This window comes from Myotis daubentonii, chromosome 1 (assembly GCF_963259705.1).
Source record: "Myotis daubentonii chromosome 1, mMyoDau2.1, whole genome shotgun sequence".
NCBI lineage: Eukaryota > Metazoa > Chordata > Mammalia > Chiroptera > Vespertilionidae > Myotis > Myotis daubentonii.
The window spans coordinates 100,415,548-100,439,063 of record NC_081840.1 but is presented as its reverse complement, the minus strand read 5'-3'; the positions used below and the strand labels follow the sequence as shown (position 1 = coordinate 100,439,063).

At 38.5% G+C, this 23,516-nt stretch overlaps 1 pseudogene; it reads left to right on the top strand.

The window, feature by feature from the left end:
• The first annotated feature begins 2,662 nt into the window (after nt 1–2,662).
• LOC132226091 (procathepsin L-like) lies at nt 2,663–3,822 on the top strand (annotated as a pseudogene).
• Nucleotides 3,823–23,516: the final 19,694 nt, after the last annotated feature.

Sequence of the window (23,516 nt, the reverse complement as noted above, 5' to 3'; positions counted from 1 at the left end):
CTAGATGTTGAGTCGTTCAGGGGCTGCTCCTTGGGTGGCAGTGGCTCCTTGGGTTGCAGTTGCTCCTCGGGCGGCTGTGGTAGTAGCGGCTCCTCAGTTGGCAGCTGCTGCTCTGGTGGGTGCTGTCCACAGCTGTGGTGGCTCCTCTGTCTGATAGGGGGAGGCTTCTCACCCAGCTGCTGTTCCTCAGACAGAGGGTGTGCTGATCATGAGGCTGCTCTTCCTTGGATGGGGGTGGGCTACCCATGCAGCTGCTAATCCTTGAACTGGGGTAGACTGCTCACGTGGCTGCTGTTCCTTGGATGGGGGCTGGATGCATTCTGCTGTTGTTCCTCTGATGTGGTGGGCTGCTTGTGGGGCTACTGCTCCTTGGACATGGGCAGGTTGATTCCAAGGCTGCTGTTCCTCGGACGGGGTGGGCTGCTTGCGCGGCTGCTACTCTTCAGACGGGAGTGAGCTGCATGTGTGGCTGCTCCTCCTCGGATGGGGACAGGCCACTCACCTGGCTGCTGCTCGTCAGACAGGTGCAGGCTGTGCGTGGCTCTGCTCCTCGGACCGGTGCGTGCTGCGCAGGGCTGCTGCTCCTTGGATGTGGGCGTTCTGCTCGTGTGGCTGCTGCTCCTTGAACCAGGGTGGGCTGCTGCTGCTCCTTGAATGGGGACGGGCTGCTTGCAGAACTCCTGCTCCTCGGATGGGGGCTGGCTGCTCACACAGCTGCTGCTGCTTGGACGAGGGCAAGATGCTTGTGCAGCTGCTGCTCCTCAGACTGGTGCAGGTTGCGGGCTGTGCGCAACTGCTGCTCCTCAGATGGGGGCAGGCTGCACAAGGCTGCTGCTCCTCAGACGTAGGCAGACCTCTTGTGCAGCTGCTGCTCCTTGGACGGGTCGGGCTGTCAACCGCCATCTTGGATTCCTGGATTTAATTTTCTTTTGGTTTCCTGGTAGAGTTTGATGATCACCTTGATCTGCTCAACAACTGGTTACTTATTTCATGTTTTCCCTTATTTCCATGGAGTAGTTCTTCCAAGTTCTCACCTGGAATCTCCGGTGTTTATCAGTGTATTTCCTTCTTAGACACTCTTAAGTCCAATTTTTGTGTCTCTAGCACAGTGATGGCTAACCTTCTGAGCTTGGCCTGCCAGCATTTTGAAAAACCCTAACTTAACTCTGGTGCCATGTCACATATAGAAATTTTTTGATATTTGCAACCATAGTAAAACAAAGACTTATATTTTTGATATTTATTTTATATATTTAAATGCCATTTAACAAAGAAAAATCAACCAAAAAAATGAGTTCGCATGTCATAGGTTCGCCATCATTGTTCTAGCACCATAACACTACTGAATTTAATGCTTAGCTTTTTAACTTCTTAGAGGCTCATTTCTTCTTGGTTTTTCAGTCTCTAGGTATGATGGATGCTATAATACTAGATGCCCCTTCAGGAATGAAAGATGATGTCCATCAGCTAAGTATCAGAAACCGCCTTCAATTGTCAGTCCTCTTTGGTGATTGTCTCTCCTGAAAAAAACTGTTTTCCCCAAGGTCTACCTCCAGCCTGCACCCAATTATTTCTTGACTTGGGAGTATAAATATGTGCCCCTGTGCAGCAATTCAGGACAGCTTAGAAGTTTTTTTCTAGCTCTAGAGATGCCTGTGGGGTCAATAGAGGATGAGCCTGCAATACAACTCTGCCTCCTTTTCCTTTCCACAGAGGTTGGTCTCAAAACATCCCCTAATGAGCCCCGTGCTTACTAATCTCTATCTGAGGGGACCCAACCTGCAATATTAGGTCTGTATACGCAAAAATTGCGAAATCATAAAATGCCTCAGGGGAAATTTTGCACAGAATATTAGGCACATTTCAATGCATTTCTCATGTCTTCAGGATCTTGGCCCCTTTGGAGCCATGGATGATTTGGTTGCTATCCAGTGCTTTCCAACAGTTGGCTTTTGTATTCTATCCAGCTTTTATAGTTGTTTTCAGCGGGGAATTTATCTGATATCATTCACCCATCATAGCTGGAAGCAGATCATGCTGACTATTTTAATTCTCAGAAGTCAGAAGAGAAATGAGGGAAACTGTTGTCGTGGACTTAATTCTCTTCAACAAAGAATAGCTGATTGGAGATGCAAGAATGATGAGAAACTGAGGAGAAAATGATGTGGCTGTGTTTGACTATGCAACAGTCAGGAAGAGGGTTACAGAGCCTAGCCAGATATGTGCACTGAACTTTAGAAATACAGAGTTCAAATCTTCCAAGGGCCAGTAAGTAAAATTGAAGAATTAACAAAAGACATCTCAGAGTAAAAGGAAATTTCTACATTATAATGACAAAATAAATAAAGAGAAGCAAATCTAAAAAATAGACTGATATGTGGTTTGCTTTTTGGTATTACATCTTGGAATATAAATAATAAATCCTAGACAAGTTAATGATTTGGAAAATAGCAGCAACAACAATGGGGCCTAAAGAGATGCTAATAGGCTGGGTGAAATCTAATAAGTTGAGATTAAATAGGGATAATGAATTTACTCAGATTGTGAGAACCCAACCTCAGAAAGGCAGGTTGATAAAAAAAAAATCAGGTTTAGGTCGGAGCTCTTGGACGCGCACGTGCTGACTGTGCCTGCTCTGCTGCGCCCCCGAAGATTTTGAAACATGAATCCTTCATTCTTCTTGATTGCCCCTTAGGAATAGCTACAGCTGCTCCAAAACTTGATGGAAGTTTAGAGGCACGAGGGCACTGGTGGAAGGCAACAGGCAGAAAACTATATGGATCGAATGAAGAAAGATGGAGGAGAACAGTGTGGGAGAAGAATATGAAAATGATTGACTTGCACAACCAAGAATACAACCTAGGGAGACAGAGCTTCACCTTGGCAATGAATGCTTTTGGTGACATGACCAACGAAGAATTCATGCAGGTGATGAATGGCCATCAAAACCAGAAGTGAAAGAAAAGGAGAGTGTTCCAGGAACCTTGCCTCACTGAAATCCCCGCAACTGTGGATTGGCGAAAAGAAGGCTATGTAACCCCTGTGAAGTACCAGGGTCACTGTGATTCTTGTTGGGCATTTAGTGCAACGAGTGCCCTTGAGGGACAGATGTTCCGGAAAACTGGCAAACTTATCTCATTGAGTGAGCTGAACCTTGTGGATTGCTATCAGGCTCAAGGCTATGAGGGCTGCAATGGTGGCCTAATGGATAATGCCTTCCAGTACGTGAAGTCCAACGGCGGCCTGGACTCAGAGGAGTCCTATCCATATCAAGTGAAGGTTGGACCCTGCAAATACAGGCCTGAGGACTGTTGCCAATGGCACTGGCTTCGTGGACATCCCTGAGCAGGAGACTGCCCTCATGAAGGCAATGGCAACCGTGGGGCCCATCTAGGTGGCTATAGATGCAAGCCATCTTAGCTTCCAGTTCTATGAAGATGGCATTTATTATGAGCGGCACTGCAGCAGCATGGATCTAGATCATGGCATTCTGGTGGTTGGCTATGGCTTTGAAGAAGAATAATCAAGTAACAATAAATATTGGATTGTCAAGAACAGCTGGGGTGAAACTTGGGGCAAGAATGGCTAAAGATGGCCAAAGACCGGAGCAACCACTGTGGAATCGACACCATGGCCAGCTATCCTACTGTGTGAGATGATGGTGATAAAAAAAGACTTGATTGAAAACAGGATATCTAAAGGAGGAATTTTTATCTTAAAACTGACCACATTTTACTTAATGGGATACAACACTTGAATCTTGAAGTTCCAAACTGTGATTTGAATTCTGTGATGTTTTATATTGGTTAAAATGTTACCACTTCTTTTTATAAGAATGTATAAATTTTTACCTTTTAAAATAAAGCTTAATTTTTATTATTAAAAAAAAAATCAGGTTTAGTAAGTGTTCATGTGAAAAACAAACAAACAAAACACCTTAAGCACTTAAGTTTACTTTAAACATAATCTGAATCAATAGTATGAATTTGCCATAAAAAAGAATCTTAAATTATGTTAATAGAAGTATACTGACTCAAGTGAGAGAGGTGAAGCAGTCCTATGATATCCTGTGCTTGTAATCTGACCTTTGACCCTAATTGTCACATCTGAGGGAGACATTATCCCACTGGGGTGTGTTCAGAGCAAGGCATGCAGGATGGTGAAGAGAACAAATCACATGAGGTACGTCTGAAGAAAGGAAATGAGAAGAAGTAGGTGTGCTGCCGTAATTGTCTTTAAGTGCACTATCAGATGGAAGGGATTTCAATTTGTTCCCTTCACATCCTAAGGGACAGGTTGTTGGGAGACAGATTTAGGTTCAAATATATGAAGGAATTTTAAATGACCAGAACTGTTGGAAGACAGAATGGACTTCCTTAAAATTGTCTTCCTCACTGCTATGTGTTCAGGAGGGAATAGAGACTGAGGGTCATCAGTTGGATGAAAGGTGGAGGAGAAAAAGAAATGTTTTGGTTAGCCCACATTGTTCAAAAAGTTTGAGCCACTATTACAGTTTGGGAGATTTTTACATAAAATCAGTTTTCTGGGTTCTGTTGAAAAATTAGATCTACCAATACTAGGTCCTCTTTTCTGCCTGCCAGCCAATCAACTGGAGCTAGTTTCCTCATTCTCTTTGCACCAGGCTGTGCTTTCCAGTTCCCCAAAGTCTTTCCTACTCACACCATCCATATTCTTGACTTGGCCAGCCTGATTCATTTCCAACAGGCACTCGAGTTTGAAACCCTGAATGTAGAGGAAACTCAACTATTAAGTGAGGGCACAATCCCCACAGCCCTTTCTTTCTAATTGGAACTGCCCACCCAGCGCTCCTGATGCCAAGATGGCTGAGTTTTGTACCATGTTGCACCACCTTAGGCTGAGCAGTCAAGGTTGACATCTGATCCCAAGGTTGTCAATTCATAGGCTGACAGTGACATATAATTGGGCTTGGTATGGGAAAATGTGCAGAACCAATCAAATTTCTCTCTTGGCTTTAAAAACCTAAGAAATAAAGTATGAACCAGCAAGTTTGCAATGATTTTGATGCTAGGGAGAGGCTAGAAAAGTCATGAAGGACCATGAACAAATAGAAAGTGTGAGGCAATTAAGAGGAGTTCATTTTGAGAGGGTGGGACATAACATGCAAACAGAGGCAAAGATACCTTGAGAGAGAGAGAACATGTGGTCTGAGAGAGACTAATGAAATCACTGGTGTAGCGCTGTCTTGGTTCCTTGTCATTTTTTAGCTTTAGACCCAGTTCATGTGTATTCTTACAATTAATTCCATTATCTTGAGCTAAACTGAATGTTCTCTTGACCTTGAGTGTTCTCTTGTTAAGAAAAGCTGATCAGAGCCACTCTTAAGACCCCTGCTAACCTGAGAGTCTGCGGTTCTACAAATTGAGATTAAGGGTTTAATTCCATGATACAAACTTCCCACCTCCCACCCCACCATGGACAGATAACACACTATGGACTTACTCTCTTTTTACTTCTGCAACAAAGGTAGGCATATAATTTGAAAGGCATACACATGCAAGCATCTTAAGATCTAGTTTTATCTCATTATATTCCCAACAAGAAAAAAAGTCTGTAAGTAAAGCTACTTGCTTTCTTATATACATCTGTCAGCCCTAATCAAACAAATTTCTCTTAAGTGATAGAAAACTATTCAGATTATGTTATCATTCTTGTGAGCCTGAAACATTTAACTTGTTAAGTGATTGCCATTACAAATTATTATAAAACTGTCCATCAGTTGTGGTGTGATTATTCTGGAAATGTAAGTTTTTAGGTTGCTATGATAATGAATAATCTTTGTGGCATTTAAGGCTGCCTTCTTGCATCAGCGGTTTTGAGAAGTTACTATATGGGCTCCAAGGAGAAAAAAGAAAGATGTATATTATGACTCTTCATAAAGTCACTGATTTGTCTTTGTAAAGTAACTGTTGTTGAAATGAGATGACAAAAAGCTCTAGGCTGTGGCTGCCTAGGGAAGGGAGTGAGGAAGTGTAAAGAAAATTTGCTATTGGGGAAAGCTGCCAACTATGATGGCGTCTCCCTGGCACCAGCCAAACAGTCTGAAACCTGTCTCTGAACAGTCATATAGATTGGGGGACACATAGAGACAAAACAGCTGGGTAGTTGACTAAACTTTCCACTTTGCAGCCAAGTATTTTGGCGTCATGGAGATTAAGACTTGACTGATCTCACTGGAAAATTGTTCAAGCCTTTGCTATACTCTGTTTTTATAGACACTAGTTTAGCATTCCCAGGGAAAATAAGCTACACCTGTTCAGTCATTTCAAAAACAGCAGACAGGGCATTTATTGCCAATCAGTGAAACCAGCAATTGTTTCCCCAACCTCCATTTTTGTTAGAATTTCAAAGATTTCCTTTGTCAGAAAAAGATATCAGAAATTTCTAGCGATAAAGACAAATGAACAAGAAAAACTGTCAGAGTGTGTGCAAGTTTTATTGTTCTCTTTTCAAATCTATTTTTAAATTACATTCAGTGAAATACAGTAAAATTTGCTCGTTGTGGTGTACAGTTTTAAGGGTCTGGATGACTGCATAGTATTGTATATCCACTGCCACAACCTGACGGGAGAGGTCTATCATCCTCCATGTTCCCTTTGCAGGCAGGCCTTTCCTCTACCTCACCCCTGGCAACCACTGATCTGTCCTCTGTCTCTATAGTTTTGTCTTTTCCAGAATGTTATATAAATGAAATCATACAATGCATAGCCTTTAGTTAATTAATTATTCATCCAACTATTACTTTTGCTAACGTTTTCACAGCTATACTATTCTGTGCAGAGAGGAAAAGCAAGGAAAATATTTTGGGCTGAAATATCTTAGGAGACAAGAATGAAGAAGTGGGAAGTTGATGTGCTCATCTGCAGAATTATTTTCATCAAAGCAAAGATTGTATTTTAAAGGTGGTGAGAAGGGATCACAAAGATTTACGCACATAAACTTAGCCTCTGTAAAACATTCAAGGAAGAGTCTCTGCAGCTAGCACTTGGCTATCTTTAACCAACTTTGAGATCTGACCCAGGGCTGGGTAATTAACATGAGTAATTAGCTCCTGTTTAGTTATGAGGGCATTTGTGGTGGACGTAGCTTCAGGCTTATGGAGAAAAGTGCAAATTAACTTTGAGTTGTGCTCCATAGAGGCCACCTTTATTATGCTTTATAAACATAGCAGCTGGATTAGCTCTTCATTCAGTTTGCTTTCCCTCATTATGATAATTGCCTTCTGAACAATGGCATATGTCAGTTTGATCCTCCTTACTTGGGGAACATGATTTGTTTGTACAAGTAAACTGCTGGCAGGGGGGCAGCTGGTGAGTCTAATAGTTGGGTCTTGAGATTAATATTAATATTTAAAAATAGAGTTAGATTTGGTCTATTAGAGGTTCTTGGACAAATCACCATGCATTAGACTCTATGCTGCATGCATCCACATGCATATGATTACCTTAATTTTTCAGATGAGAAAATGAGTGCTTCAAGGAGTTCCTTCTAACTTCTCTGCCCCCTCCCCTGTCCCCACACATTTGCCCCATGCTTGCAGACTCTGGATGGGTTTGCTCTTCAGGAGCTTTGGTTGATCCCACTAAATGGGCACCATAGTGGCCAACTTCTATAAAATGGCCACATATTGGTCAGCTTCACAGGAGTCAAACATTATGTTTTGCCAAAATCCAGGAAACCTCCTCAACATTTCATAACCACCCTATGAAGTAGACTAAAGGCCCGGAAGCCAAGTTACTTCAGCTCCTTGGATCCCCCTTACAATGGCCACCCTACATGCCTCTTCAACTGTTGTTTGCAAAGATGTTTAGGAAAGATTGCTTAGCCCTTTGCCTTCCTAACAAACAAGGAGTGCCCTCAACTCAGACTCCCTAGAGGAGACTTTGATCCCTCATGACTCAGAGAAGTGAGTGAGCACCCACCTGTGCAGCTGCCTGGAAGGGGCTCTCCTGAAACCCTGATTAGTTCCATTCAAAGGGTTATTTCAGGAGGCCTATGCATGCGTGTGGTGTGTGTGTGTTTGTGTGTGTGTGTGTGTGTGTGTGTGTGTGTGGTGTGTGTGTGTGGTGTGTGTGTATGTGGTGTGTGTGTGTGTGGTATGTGTGTGTGTGCGTGTGTGTGTGTGCGTGTGTGTGTGTGTGTGTACACTGGTGGAAAATGGGAAGGAAGGAAAGTACAAGAAAAGAGTAAAGACAGTCTAGTCTGTTCCTTGGAAGAGTTTGCTGGGGAACAAAACCATAGACATCTCAAACAAGTTGTTGACATAGATCCTTAAGATTTACAAAACCCATGGATCATATCCTGGTAGAAGTAAGTGGTAGAAGTAACCTGGCAGGAGATGAAAAACACAGGTTCTGGATTCAGGTAATCATGGTCTCAGTTTTCAATTTTTACTTACTCTCTGTTTGACTTAGAGTAAGTTCCTTAACTTCGGTGAGCCTCAGTCTCTCCATTTGTAAAGTGGAGGATAACATTAACTCCCTCATGGGGTTATTATGATAAATAAGCTCATGCTACTAAAGCTGATTCACTGAAGGCCATTTGACTCCAGAATACATGCTCTTAGGCTCTAGGCAGGTACATATACTTTTTTTGTGTGGGGGTAATAAATATGTGATTGTGTGTGAAAGTATTTCTATTACCATGAGCTCAGCTGCAAAAGAAATTAATTTAAGTTTTTTTGTGTGTTTTTTTTTTTTTCCAATTCTGAGGGTCTTGGGATAGAGCCAGTAGGTTGAATGTGGGCATGAAAGACTTTAAGGACGTATTAATAAGTATTTAGAGTACAAATAGGTATTTGGCTTAATTGGGGAATTCCATCTACTGGGACTGAAGGGTGGTCTGTTGTAGCATTGTGATTAAGTAGTTCTACCAAACCTCAGGCAGCAAGGGGTGAGCATATAGTTATCTGAACTGAGAATGAAAGCCTGATTATGAAGGTAATACATGCCCTAGCACCAGTCAGCTATTATCTAGTGGGTTTATTTATGGTTAATCAAATGAGAGTGACAACCCAGAGAACCACCCTTTATGTAAATTCATGTGGGTAATGCGGTGTTATCAGACACCATTTGGGCACCTCATGTTCTACTGTCACACTGCAATAAAACAATATAACAACAAACAACATATGCATCTCCCCTAAACCAGCTCTACCCTACCAAAAATCTGAACTCTGGGCTTTCAATACTTGTTTATAAGAGATCTGCCAAGTGTTGATTAAAATTAACATGAAAAAATTCTCCAAGTAATATATGTTTATTGTAGGATAAATGGAAAAATGTGGGTAGGTAAGTAAAAAGGAAATAGAGTAGTCACCTATAAGCCCTCTTCCACTTTCCTGCAAGATAACCATTGTTAACATTTGGTGTGTATCACTTCAGGATTATTTAAGTGCAGGTACACAGCACGTGTAAAGACAGGCATATATTGATTTATAGAAATGGGATTGCTCTGTACAGTTTTTTACCTGAATTCTTCACATACTATATCATGATTGTTTTCCAAGTTATGCAATCTGTGAGATAACTGTGTATTTATAATAAGGGGGTGTTTGTTCCAACATTGGACATTTACAATGTCTTTACAAACTGTGGCCCTCCAAAGAGGCCTGGCCCCTAGGTCTACCCCCTGGGTATATTGTGAATTCAGGAGTTTGAATTGGCTATGGGTACCCCACATGCAAGAAATCGCCTTTCATAGACCCTAAATAAGAACCAGAGTACTGTGATTTTTTCATAAAAGTGAGCTGGAATAAGGAATGCTGCCTGACATCTCAATCAGCAGGGACCCTTTGTGATGCATGTGCATTTGCAATCCAAATAAGGCATTGAAACCTGAGCAGAGAGTGGGTGACAGCCTGTGAGGCTGGGAAATACTTCCTTGTCACTTTTTTGGCAAGGGAATGGATCTTGCCACAATCTTCTTCCCTCCATCATCCCATAAACCAGCAATATATCTCTCTCTGTGGGTTTATGGCTGCCAGACCACCAGCCTGTGGGTATAAGACTTCAGTTCATTGCACCAGCAACTGCTACAATCCTCTAGTCTTAAGAATTTTTGTGTTGGCTCAGATCAGTGAGTCTTGGTGTCTTGATTCTGACAGGAGCTTTCTTGAGGCAGAGAGAGGGGTTTGATGTCATTTGGAAAATTATATTAATGGAATTAACCATCATTTATTAACCAGCAAATGATAGAGGTTTCAAAAGTTGTTACTAACAAATAAGGATGGACTGTTTCTGAGATGTGGGTATTTTCTGTGCATGGGCCACGAAGTTTCAATCGCACTGTATGTGCGCGCCCGCATGTGGTATTTTGTGGAAGAGCCACACTCAAGGGGCCAAAGAGCCACATGTGGCTCACGAGCCATTGTTTGCCGACCACTGTCATAGGTGATTGGGAAGGTACCAGATCACAGTCAACCCCACTGTGGGCATTCATGTTCTCTCGTGCCATCTTGTTGTGTGCACAGGAATATTGGTGGAAAGTTATACTCTCTAGAACAGAGAAGGCCTAAGGGGGAAGGGATATATTGGGGAGGTTCATACACTCAAACCACAGAAAGGACAGCAGTGCAGGTGGGCTCCAGGTGGTCTCAGGTGCCATGGACTGTGCCTGTTGCCTCTCTTGTCTTTACTGCTTTCCGAAGGCTTTCATTCTCTATATATGAACATTTCTGTAGCATCTGCCAGAAAGTGCCCTTGGGGATCAGAGTGGGGGTGTGTGTCTGACTGGCCTGATTTGGTTCACAGGTCCCTGGTGGGTGGGAGTGGGTACTATGATGGCAGCCCTTCTATGGCCTCATGGATGGAATGCAAGGGAGGTGCATCTAAAGGCAGAGAGTGTGTTTCTCAGAAGTGGGCAAATTTAAAAACTAGATACACTCAACCCTTCCCATCCAGTTTTATTTTGCAGTTCTTCCAGGCATAAGCCATCCTCACACTGGTCTCTCTTCCCACCACCTCCACACCCCAGTACTCTGAACACCTCTGGTCACTTGCTTTTGTTTACACTGGCTCCCAGGCACAAATGCATCCTCCCTTCTGCATTTGTTCAAGTCCTGCTCATTACTTGAAAACTAAATTTCATCAGGAAGTTCTTCCCACCTATTCCAGCCTCTGTTTGAATTTTTTTGCCCACAAATGTTTAACAATAATCTCTCTGGTGTTCTCTTTACTCCCAGGTTTCTTGAGTTGAATATTATCTATCTCTACAGCTCTCCCTGCTCCTTCCAGGAAGAGGTGACCACCCATGCTATCTCTGTCTCCTCATTTTCTATGGGCAAGTTTAACTCTGGCTTCTAAGTCTTTCTCTTTACCTGAGTGCTTTTGCTAGATTCACCCATGGCATCCATACTACACAATGGCTGCCTCTTAGTTTTTATTTTACTTGACCTTCAGAAGTATTTGACTCAGTTTACCACTATTTCACTCTTAAACCCTCTCTTCTCTTGAATTTCATGACACCATGCTCTCCTTATTTCTCCTCATTTTAGATGCTCCTACTCAGTCTTTTTTTTTTAATTGATTCCTTGTCTTCTACCTGACCAAGGTTCCTGCTTTCTTTCTGTCCACAATTTCTCACTGCATAATCTTAATCATTTCCATGGTTTTATTTATCAACACATGCCATCAACTCTCACTTTTATACCTTCACCTAGCTCTTCTGAACTCCTGACATATATATCATACTGTTTATTTGACATCTCTACTTACACGTCTCATAGACATCTCAAAGTTAACAAGTCTAAAAATCAATTATTTTACCTCTACCTCCACAATTTGGTTCTTCTGTAGGCTTCCCTATCTGAGTAAATGGCATCTCCATACACCCAGTCGCTTGTGCCAGAGTCTGGTTTGGCACTTTCTTCTTCCACATCACTCATATCCATCACCAAATAACACCTCTAAAACATATGCTATGTTCATATATTTCTCTCTAATGAATCTCATCTCTTCGTTCTACACCACCATTTCCTCTTATCTAGACTAATCTCTTAATTCATCTGTTTCCTTCCAAGTCACCCTTCCCAACACTTTCCCACTTACCAGCCAAGGATATTTTTATGTTATTCCTCTGTTTCAACACTTTAATAGTGAGGTACTGCACTTCAAAAAATCCAGACTACAAAATTCAGACCTGATTAGATGCCTGCTTCATTCTCCAGCCTTATTTGCATCCCTAGTCACATTGGCTATCTTTGTGTTCTTATGCCTCTAAGCTCCTTGATCTCAGGACTTTTCACAGACCTTTCCCATAATTCCTCTGTTAGGAACTTTTTTCCCCTCACTCTTTACCTGTATCCTTGAGGTCACAGATTAGGTCACTCCTAAAAGAGGCCTTCCCAGACTTCCCCAAACTAAATTGAGCCTATGTATGATACTCTATCATAGTACTCATATTTTCCTACATAACATTTATTATTACAACTTTATTACTTGCATGATGTTACTTGAGTGATTGTGTTCCATTAAATGGTCTGTTTCATGAAGCCAGGAGCTCTGTGTTGGTCATCACTGTTTCCCCAGGAACAGGGTGTGTGCTCAATAAAAAATACTGAATGAAGAAATGAACAATTAAATGTAACTAGATTTTAATATCCCTAAAGGACAGAGTAGTTTCTCATTCTTTTCACCCTCAGGCAGAAGTTTAATAAATACTTGTTGACCTCCATAGTGTGTTGTGAAAAAACAAACAAACTATAATACCTATAATAAGAAAGAAAATATAGCATTGTAAATGAATGTGATAGAATGAAAGTCAGGTATTTTTAATATAATTAGTCTTGGCAAATAAAGGATAGGATTATATCCACAGATTGCCTGAATTTGTGAAATAGCAATGTGCCAAATAAAGTAAGTTTATTATATTTTGAAATAGCAGATGAATTGGACATGCACATCTGGATATTTGTCATTTTTTGTAGATGTTTTATAGAAAAAAACATCAGTATTAATGGCCAAATCTTTCAACTTAACTAATGTGTTTTGGAGCCGTGTAAACAGTCACAGATTATTCTGAAATTGTTTCTTGGGAGGTGGCCACATAAATAGATGGAGAAGGATATTTTAGTTCCAGAAAGATAATGGGCTAAGAAACTTGAAATCAGACCCTCCTGCCGAACAAATAGAAATTCTGGATACATAAACCCATAAAAATTGCAAATTGCATGAGAATCTGAAATGAGGAGGAGACTGAAAATCAGTAATATGTTCACGAACTGACCTTGGAGTTTAGATGTGTTTCTAGTAAAATGATGGACTTAGGTTTTAACACCCACTTGAGGGCAGAGACAAGATCTTGGAATCCTGGGAAGTATAAGTCAAGACTTTTGAAGGTCTGAACTCTCAGTGGAAAGGAGGAATTAAAAGAAATCTGTCTCTTAGCACTGTGAGAAGACACAGAGCTGTCTTAGCTTGAGTTTAGGGAAACAATATCGCTAGAGAAAATTTAGCCCTGGGCATGCCCTTGGGCTTCAAGTCCAAAACATATCTTTCATCCACGCAGAAAACATGGAAATATCTGCATGGCTCAGGAGACTCCAAGTGGAGAAAGGAACATAACAATGCATCCCACAGTGGATGCCACTGGAAGGCCTGAGATCCTGAATCACCATGAAGTGACACTCCACCAACAGAGGCTTCACTGTATTTTCTCAGAAAATAGGCCCTGTTAAAGATGTGCTTATGAGTTAAAAATAATTAGAAAACGTATAATGTAATAATTCATTGTGAGCAAGAGTCAACAGACACAACAGTAAGATTCAAGTCCCATAAACTTGAGATAATAGAAAGCCAACCAGAGATAGAAGTATGCTAAAAGTATTTTAAAACATAATAAGAGGAATCAAACTCTGGAGGAAAGACCAAGGAACTATAATTAAAGAAGAGAAGGTTTGAAAAATAAATAAGCCTTCTTAGAAATGAGAGATGTACTCATTGAATGAAAAAACTCAATGGATTACACAACACATTAGCGCACCTGAAGAGAGAATTACTCAACTAAAGATTAGAGATATTACATAAATGCAGGAGAGAGAAGATGGAAATTATGAAAGAGAGGTTAAGACAATAAAAAAAGTCCAATACAAATCTAATAAGAGTTATAGAAGGAAAAAATAGAAAGAAAGGATCAGAGAAAATGTTTGGAAAAAAAGGATGATAATTCTGAACTGCTTAAAGATGCTCAAATTGAAGAATCCTAAGAAATCCCAAGCTGGGTAAGTATAAAAAAATTCCGCATCTAGAAACTTCCTAGTGAAACTATTTAAACATTAAATGAAAAAAGACAATCTGCAAAGTGAGGAGGGATAAGGGAGCACAAAGTATCAATGATTAGGATGATAGCAAAGTTCCCATTTCTAACAGTAAAGATCAGAAGATAATAGAATATCTTATTAGAGTTATATTACTCAAGAATAAGGAAAAATCAAGGCAGTTTTAGTTAACAAATAACAGAGAGTTTGCCACTCACAGACATTAAAAGAATTACCAAAAAATGTATCTAAGTAAGAAGGAAATTGAACTCTTACTACTTTGTCTAAGGAGTAATATATAGGTTACTATCATCTAGTCTGAAGGAGTGTGAAAAAGATGAAGCTGGAACAAGACAGAGCTGAGAGCTGGTACTGCTATGATGTAAGGTGAAGAGCTCATAGAGAGCTCAGATATAGCTACCATATTAACCAACTATAGTGTGCTAGGCAGGAGAGACACGAGAAGCTGCTGAGCCAGAGAGGCTAATGAGGCTGTAGCTCTAAGAGAGAGCTCAGGTACTGCTACAATGTAAGTTTAGAGGGAGTGTGCAGCTGCTCAGATAATAACTGTGGGTACAGAGATTAATGCTGCTTTGTAGGAGAGATATGTATTTACCAGCTGGTGTATGGCTCCCTATATGGAATTGCTCTGAAGGACTGTCTTGTCTGATGGCCATGTGGCCATTGGCTTCTGCAATAAAGACTGATTCTTATACACCCATAACTTCTCATGGCTTCTCAGTCTAAGACCCAGCGTCCTAGGAGGTCCAGCCCCAGGCAGGGGGCTCGGACCCAATACCTGTAACTAGTGAGCAGAGGATAAAGGAGCAACTTGGACTAAGTTCCCAATAGTTAGTACAGGGTTCAAACAGGAAGCAGCCCTGGCATAGTTGGGAAGAATTTAGAAGAATACATGGACTCAGAGCAACTCAGACCAGCAAAGCCTAGTAGTGCTCCTACTGTGCTCGGACAGGAAGGAAGTAGGATATAAGAAGCAATATTGAGCAAATAAACAAGAAAATATGTGGGCAAGTCTAAACAGGTACTATGTAAAAGAACAACAACAATAATGACTTATTAGGGGGTCTAACAACAAGATGAATTGAAATAGTAGATCATAGTAACGGGTAAGATTGGATAAGGAGGCAAGAGTTAAGGGATTTTAAAATTCTTGTATTGTTCCATGGAGATTAAGACTATAACTTAACATTAGATCTTGTTAAATCAATATGACTGTTGATATTTTAAGAGTAAACACCACCATAGTAAAATTAGATATGTAACTTCTAAACCACTGTTGGGAAGAAAGAGGAATAATGAAAATCTGATTACTTCAAGAGAAGACAAGCAAAGAGAATAAGAAAAAAAGGAAAATCATGGTAAATAAAAAGTATAAAATATCATCTATACTAATAAAAAGGTAATATGCTAATTAGACTGGGAGACCTTCCAGACGTCCTTCTTGACAAAGCCATGGTGGCGGGGCTAAGGCAGAGGCGGTTAGGGGCAATCAGGCCAGGAGGGGCAGGAAGTTGGGGGTGATTAGGCCGGCAGGGGGGAAGTTGGGGGCAAGCAGGCTGGCAGGAGGGACCAGTTGGGGGCAAGCAGGCCGGCAGGTGGGGGGCAGTTAGGGGTGAGCAGGCCAGCAGGCAGAGTGGTTAGGGGCAATCAAGCAGGCAGGCAGGTGAGCAGTTAGGAACCAGCAGTCCCAGATTGCGAGAGGGATGTTCAACTGCTGGTTTAGGCCTGATCTCACTGGCAGTTGGACATCCCCCGAGAGGTCCCAGATTGGAGAGGGTGCAGGCCAGGCTGAGGAATTCCCCACAACACACACACACGAATTTCGTGCACCGGGCCACTAGTAATGAAATAAATTCAAATACATCACTAATCATAATACATTTAAACAGATTAAATTAGCAGATTATTTTTTCATTATTTTGGGGGGATGATGACTTAACCCCATCATTTTTATTCCTTTTAAATCAGCTCTACTGAGGTTTAAATTACATACAGTAAATTTACAAAGTTATTAGTATACATTTTGATGAATTTTAAGTTTCCTATTGTGCAACTACCAAAGTCACAAAACAGAATATGACCATTACCACTAAAATGTCCTTTTTGCCCACTTTCAGTCAATCCTCTCCTTCCATTCTATTCACCTCTGGTAACTACTGACCTACTTGTAGTAACTATAGTTTTATTTTTCTAGAATTTTATATAAATAGAATCACAAGGCATGAACTGCTTTGTGGGGGGTTTGCCTTGTTTCACTTAGCATGACACTGTCTGAGATGTGTCCATATTGTTGTGTGCATCAGTAGTTTATTCCTTTTTTATTGGTGAGAGGTATCACAGCTTTTTTATTCATTTACCAGTTGATTGACATTTGTCAGTTGATGAACATTTAGATTTTTTTAGGTTTTAGCTACTATGAGTAAAGCTGCAGTGAACATTATAAAAAGTCTTTGTGTTTTCATTTCTAGTGGGCTAATATCTAGGAATGATAATCCTGGGTTGCAAGGTAAGTTTTTGTTTAATTTACAATAAACTGCCAAAATATTTTCCAAAGTGGCTATACCATCCTGTATTTCATCACTGGTGTCTGAGAATCCCAATTCTCCCATATCTTTACCAGCACTTGATATACTCCCATGACAAGTTACCACAAATTTATGGCTTAAACAACACAAATTTAGTAGTTTAGAAGGCTCACTGGAGGATCCATTTATTTGCTGCAAATTGTCTTCTGGCCCTCTTCCTCCGTCTTTAAGACTATCAATGGTCTGTCAATCCTTATCACATCACATTTATAACTCATCTTCCACCATTACATCTCTGTCTGACCACAACAGAGAACGATTCTCAATTTTTAAAGAATAACATAATTACATTGGGCCCACCAGAAAATCTAGAATAATCTCCCCATCTTAGCATCTGAACCCTTAATTGTACTTGCAAAGCCCTCTTTTAACTGGAACCCAAGTTCAGCTGCCTGGCACTATGAAACCCAAACTTGAGAGACAAGGGCCTGTAAAAGGAAAGTGATTTATTCAGGTGTTGGCGACATGAGAAGATGGCAGGCTCATGACTCAAAGAGGTTTTTATAAGAAGGGAGAAGGGAAACAGAAAAAAGAGATCCAGGGGAGGGAATTGAAAAGTTCTCTATATGTAGACTGGCATAGTCCACTCTGGCAATGACCTTGAAACTGGTCAAGTGATGGCCTGGTATGTTTTATTAAATCTCTCCCTAAGTACTTCATACATTTTGATGCCACTATGAATAGTATTGTTTATCAATTTCAAACTGTTTAGTTCTTATATTTTGTATCTTGATCTTTAATTCTGACACTTTGTTAAAATTATTATTTATAGCAGATTTTTTTGTAGATTCCTTAGGTTTTTCTACATAGATAGTCATATTATCTATATGCATTTTATTTTTTGTTGTTGCTTAATTTCCTTGGCTAGATACCCCAATGAATATTAAATGGAGATAGTATGAGTGAACATTCTTGTCTTGTTCCCAATCATTCATTTTTCTATCATTAAATGTGATATTAGTTTCAGGTTTCCATACATGCCCTTTAGCTGGTTGATAAAGTTTGTGTAGAATGAATACTATTTATTTCTTGAAAATGTACTAGAATTCACTAGTGAATCCATCTGGGCCTGGAGCTAACTAGCTTGCTTGCCTTCTTCCTTCCTTCCCTTCCCTCCTCCCCTCCCCTCCCCTCCCCTCCCCTCCCCTCCTCTGCCCTCTCCTCCCCTTCCTCCTCCCCTCCCTCCCTCCCTCCCTCCCTCCCTTCTTTTCCTTCCCTTTCATCCCTCCTTCCACTCTCTCTAAAAAAAAAAAAAAATCAATGACTGAAGTTTAGAGTCTGAATATTCTGAAGTTAGTTCCCAGGATTCTTATACAAACACGCTATTTAAAATTGTTTATAATATTTTCTTATTTTATCCTTAATAATGCTACATCTGTAGTGATAGCTTCTCTTTAATTTATGTCATTGGTAATTTGTCTTTTTTTATTTTTTATTTTCCCCTCTAATCAGTATAGCTAAATGCTTACCAGTTTAACAATCTTTCCAAATAACCAACTTTTGGCTTTATTGATTTTTATTTTATTTTAAAGTTTCCTTTTTATTTCTATTTCATTGATGTCTGCTGTTACTTTTATTATTTCTTTCCTTTTGTTTACTTTGGTTTTAATTTGCTCCTGTTTTTGCTTTCTTAAGTTGGATACATAGTTAATTAATTTGAGACTTTTATTTTCTAATATAAACATTTAATGCTACTAATTTTCCTCTAGGCACTGCTTTGGCTATATTCCATAAATGTTGCTTTGTTGCATTTTCATTTTCATTCAGTTAAAAATGCTTTTTCTTTGACTTACGGGTTATTTAATAGTGTTTTCTTAAAAATTTGAATATTTGCTAATATTCTAAATATATTTTTGTTATTTATTTATTGTAATGTGAACAAGTATATTATGTTCAAATAAGGTAGTTTGTATAATTCCAATTCTTCTAAATTTATTGAGACTTATGATATTGTTTACCTTGGTGAATGGTCTCTGTGCCCTAAAAGACATGTAGTCCTATTGTTGTTGTGTGGATCTAAGTGATCAATTAATCACTTATAAATGTTCATTTAGGTCAAGTTGGTTGATAGTGTTTTCAAGTTTTCTAGATAATTACTGATTTTCTATTTGTTCTAGCAGTTACTAAGAAAGGAGTGTTGAAATTTCCAACTGCAATTGAGTACTTGTCCATTTTTCCTTTAACTTCTACTAGTTTTTGCTTCATGTATTTTGAAGCTCTCTCTGCTAATGAGTGCATTTACATTTAGTTTTATTATATTCTCATGATGAATTGACTTCTTTATAATTATGAAATGGCCCTCTTTATCTCATATAATTTCTGATAATATTTCTTTCTCTGCAATCTATTCTGTTTGATAATAACAAAGCCATTTCAGCTTTACTCTTGATTATTGTTTGCATGAAATATCTTTTTCATCATTTTTAAGCTACCTGTGTCTGCACATAAAATGGATTTCTTGTAGACAACATGTGATTGAGTCTTGCATTTTCCCACAAAATGACAATCTCTGCCTTTCAACTGCAGTGTTAGACATATATATTTAATATATTTAATTATGTCATTGGATTTTAAACCTGTCATCTTGCTATCTCTTTTCAGTTTGTTCCACCTTTTCTATGTTTCTATTTTTCTCTTTATCTGCCTTCCTGTGAACTAAGTATTTTTAATGATTGCATCTTATCTTCATTATTGACTTACTATTAAGCCTCTTTTTTTAGTGGTTGATCTAAAGTTTCTAATGTGCATCATCTATATATATAAAAGTCTAAGCAACCAAACGACCAGTCACTATGATGCGCACTGACCACCAGAAGGCAGACACTCAATGCAGGGGCTCCCACAGCCAACCTCCCATGGCCCCTGCCCCCTGCCAGCCCCCCCTCCCCCTGGCCAGCTGGCCTGATGGCCCCAATCAGGGCAGCCAACCTCCTGTGGCCCCTCCCCCCTGCCCACCAACCTCCCGCAGCCCCTCTGCCCAACAGCCAACCTCCCATGGCCCCAATTGGCCCCAATTGCTGGCCAGGTCAAGGGACCCCACCCGTACACGAGTTCGTGCACCAGGCCCCTAGTTAATTTATAAATGTCTATCTTCAAATAATATTAAATCACTCTACATATGGGTGGAAACTTTATAATATTACACTTACATTTCCCCTTTCCATCCTTTATGCTATTGTTGCCCTAACATTATCTACATCTATAATAATAAAAGCATAATATGCTAATTAAACCAGACGTCCTTCAAGACATCATCCCACATGACCTTCCGGACGAAGCAGGGACTGCTAGGGCCGAGCCCCTTGCACGAATTTTGTACATCGGACCTCTATTATGTCATAAATCACACAATATACTGTTAATACTTTTACTTTATTTAGTCAATTAATCAATTAAAGAAATTTTAAAAATGAGGAAAAGCCTTTTATAGTTACTAATCCATTTACCATTATGGCTCACTTTAGTTCCTTTACATCCACACTGTCATCTGGTACCTTTCTTCTGCCTAAGGAAGGCCCTTGGATACCTCTGCAGTGCAGGTGTTTTGGCAATGGATTCTGTCAGCTTTTGTTCGTATGAAATGAGAATAAAAGCAATGAAAAATGAGAGTGAAACAGTAAATACAAATTTTGTACTAATTGTGACACATTTAAATGTATTTTACTAATAGTTATAATATAAATGCTCTATGAATTTTTTAAAATCCTGTTTTATGCTGTTTACAAGAAACATACCTAAAACATAATGACATAGAAATCTTCATAGTAAAGGCAGATACTAATTAAATTGCTAAAACCATCTTAATAACAGATAAGATACACTTTAAGGCAAAAAGCATTATTAGGAATAAAGAAGTTTGTTTTAATGATCAAAGGAAATTTTAGCACAACACATATTCTGAACTTTTAAGTACCTTATAACTTAGCCTAAAATAATATAAATACAAGATGGTTAGAATTATAAGGAGATAGTCACAAACTTACAACTTTGGTAGGAGATATTAATACCCTTTCCCTAGATAGATGAAATAGGCAAAAATTTTACTGATATAGGGATTTAAATAGTATAGTGACAAAGGTGATGTATTGGAGATATCTAGCTACATATCTACACAGATACAGAACCTCACACACGATAATTAGAATATATACATTCTTTCACTCACACATATAATTTTTACAGAGAAAAATCTCAAAAATATTAAACATTTAATATATCATAGCCCATGTTCTCTACATAAGAAAGAAAAAAATAAATTAAATACCACAAGAAAACAATAAAATAAAAACCGATATTGATAAATTTTAAAATTTACTTCTAAATAATTAATGGTAAAAAGAATTATAATAAAATATAGAAAATTAAATTAACCAAACTTACAGGATATAGCTAAAATAGTTTAAAATATAAATCCATACCTTTAAATGAATATAATTCAAATGGAGAATTATAGTTATTAGGAGAAAGAGCAATATATCAGAAAGATGGAATTACTAAGAGAAGAAATAATCAAAATGAGGACATAAATGAACAAAATAGAAAATAAAGATAAAATAAAAAGATTAATAAATCTAATAGCTGGTTCTTTAAGACTAATAGAATAAATAAATCTCTGGCAAGTTTTAGCTAGAAAAAAAGATATAATATCCATATACCTGACATTTTAGAATTATTAAGCAAATCCTATGAACAAAAATATGATGACTGAGAATAAACATACAATTTCCTAGAAAAATATAACTTACAAAAATCTACTTAATAATAGATAGAAAACCTAACTATTCTACGATCCATAAAGAAAATGAATTTGAAGTTAAATATCTGCTACCTTTACACAAACAAAACCCCATGAGTTATACCAACACTCTGAGGGACAAATACAATTAATTACATGCCAGTTGTTCACAGACTATAGGAAAAAAGAAAAAGAGCCCCTGTAACTCATTGTATAAGATTAGCATAGTCTTGATACCAAAACTCAGAGAAGAATAAGATAAAGGAAAATCATTGTATGATCTCACTTATGAATATTGATACAGAATTCTAAATAAAATATTAGCAAAATAAACCCAGCTATACACAAAATACATTATTACCAAATTCTGGGATTTTCTAAGGATACAAGAGTAACTACCACATTAACAAATTAAAGGAGAAATTTAAATAGAAAATAAATTTGATGTAACTCAAAATCCATTTTTACTAAAAATCCTTAGTCAATATGAATAGAAGAAATTTCCTTAACCTAATAAATTACCAAAAATCTATAGTAAACTTTATACTTACTGATAAAACATTGGAAGCATTCTTTCTTAAATCAGTATCAAAATAAGGACATCTATGATTAAAATTTCTATTTAATATTAATTGTGAAGTTTTAGAAATAAGAAAAAGAACTATGATGATTAAACTAAAAATATTAACTAGCAATATTGCAAGATAATGTTTATCTACAGATAAACAATTAGATAATAAGCTAACTTAACTGCATATAAACTAATAGAATTCAACACGTTTGCTAGATATAAGACCAATGCACAAAATCTAACAGTTCTTCTTTACACCAGCAATAAACTAGTAAATGCAATTACTGACACCATTTTCTATAGCAAAAAAAAAAAATAGCAATAGAATAGTATGTGACAAAAATATGATAGGTTTTAATGAAAATTATGAAATTTATATAAAGCCATCAAACAAGACCCAAGTAAGTGAATAGAGCCGGCAAGTGTGGTTCAGTTGGTTGGAACATCATCCCCTACACTAAAAGGTTGCAGGTTTGATCCCTGGTGGGGTGCATATGGGAATGCAACCAATTCATGTTTCTTTCATATATATATCTTTCTCTCTCCCCCTTCTCCTCTTTCTAAAATCAATAAACATGTCCTCGGGTGAGGATTAATCAAAACACTTAAAAAATAAATAAGCAAAGAGCTATCTTCATAATGGAAAGGTTCAATATTGTGAAGTTAATAGTTCTCCTGAATTAATTTGTAAATGCAATGCAATTCTACTTTTGACTGAGAATTTTACAAATTGATACTAAAATTATTAGGGTAGAGTAGAAAAGGCCAAGAATAGCAAAGGTAGCTTTTTGGAAAACTAATGATGGGGAAGTGGGGGTGGTGGATATTGTAGATGTCACCTTATTATAAAGCTAATGATAGCTATGATGATAAAGACAGTAGAACTGATAAGGGACAGATGCACAGACCAGTCAGACAGGTTATCAATTCAGAAACAAATCTCATATTTGGTAACTTGGCATTTGACAGAGGTTTCATTAGCAATCAACAGAGAAGGCTATTCAGTAATCGGTGCTGGGATAATTTTCCGACTCTCTATAGAAAAAAAGAAAAATGGTTTTTATCTTACTTTATTCACAAATTATGGACTTCTAAAAAAAGCTATAAAATTTAGAAAAAATATAGCGGAGTACTTTTATATTATTAGTATAGGAAAGCTGTTCTCAAAAACAAAAAGAACAGTCCTGGCAAGTGTGGTTCAGTTGGTTAATAATAGATAGAAAACCTAACTATTCTACAATCCATAAAGAAAATGAATTTGAAGTTAAATACACCGAAAGCGTGGGGGTTTGATTCCCAGTCAGAGCACAC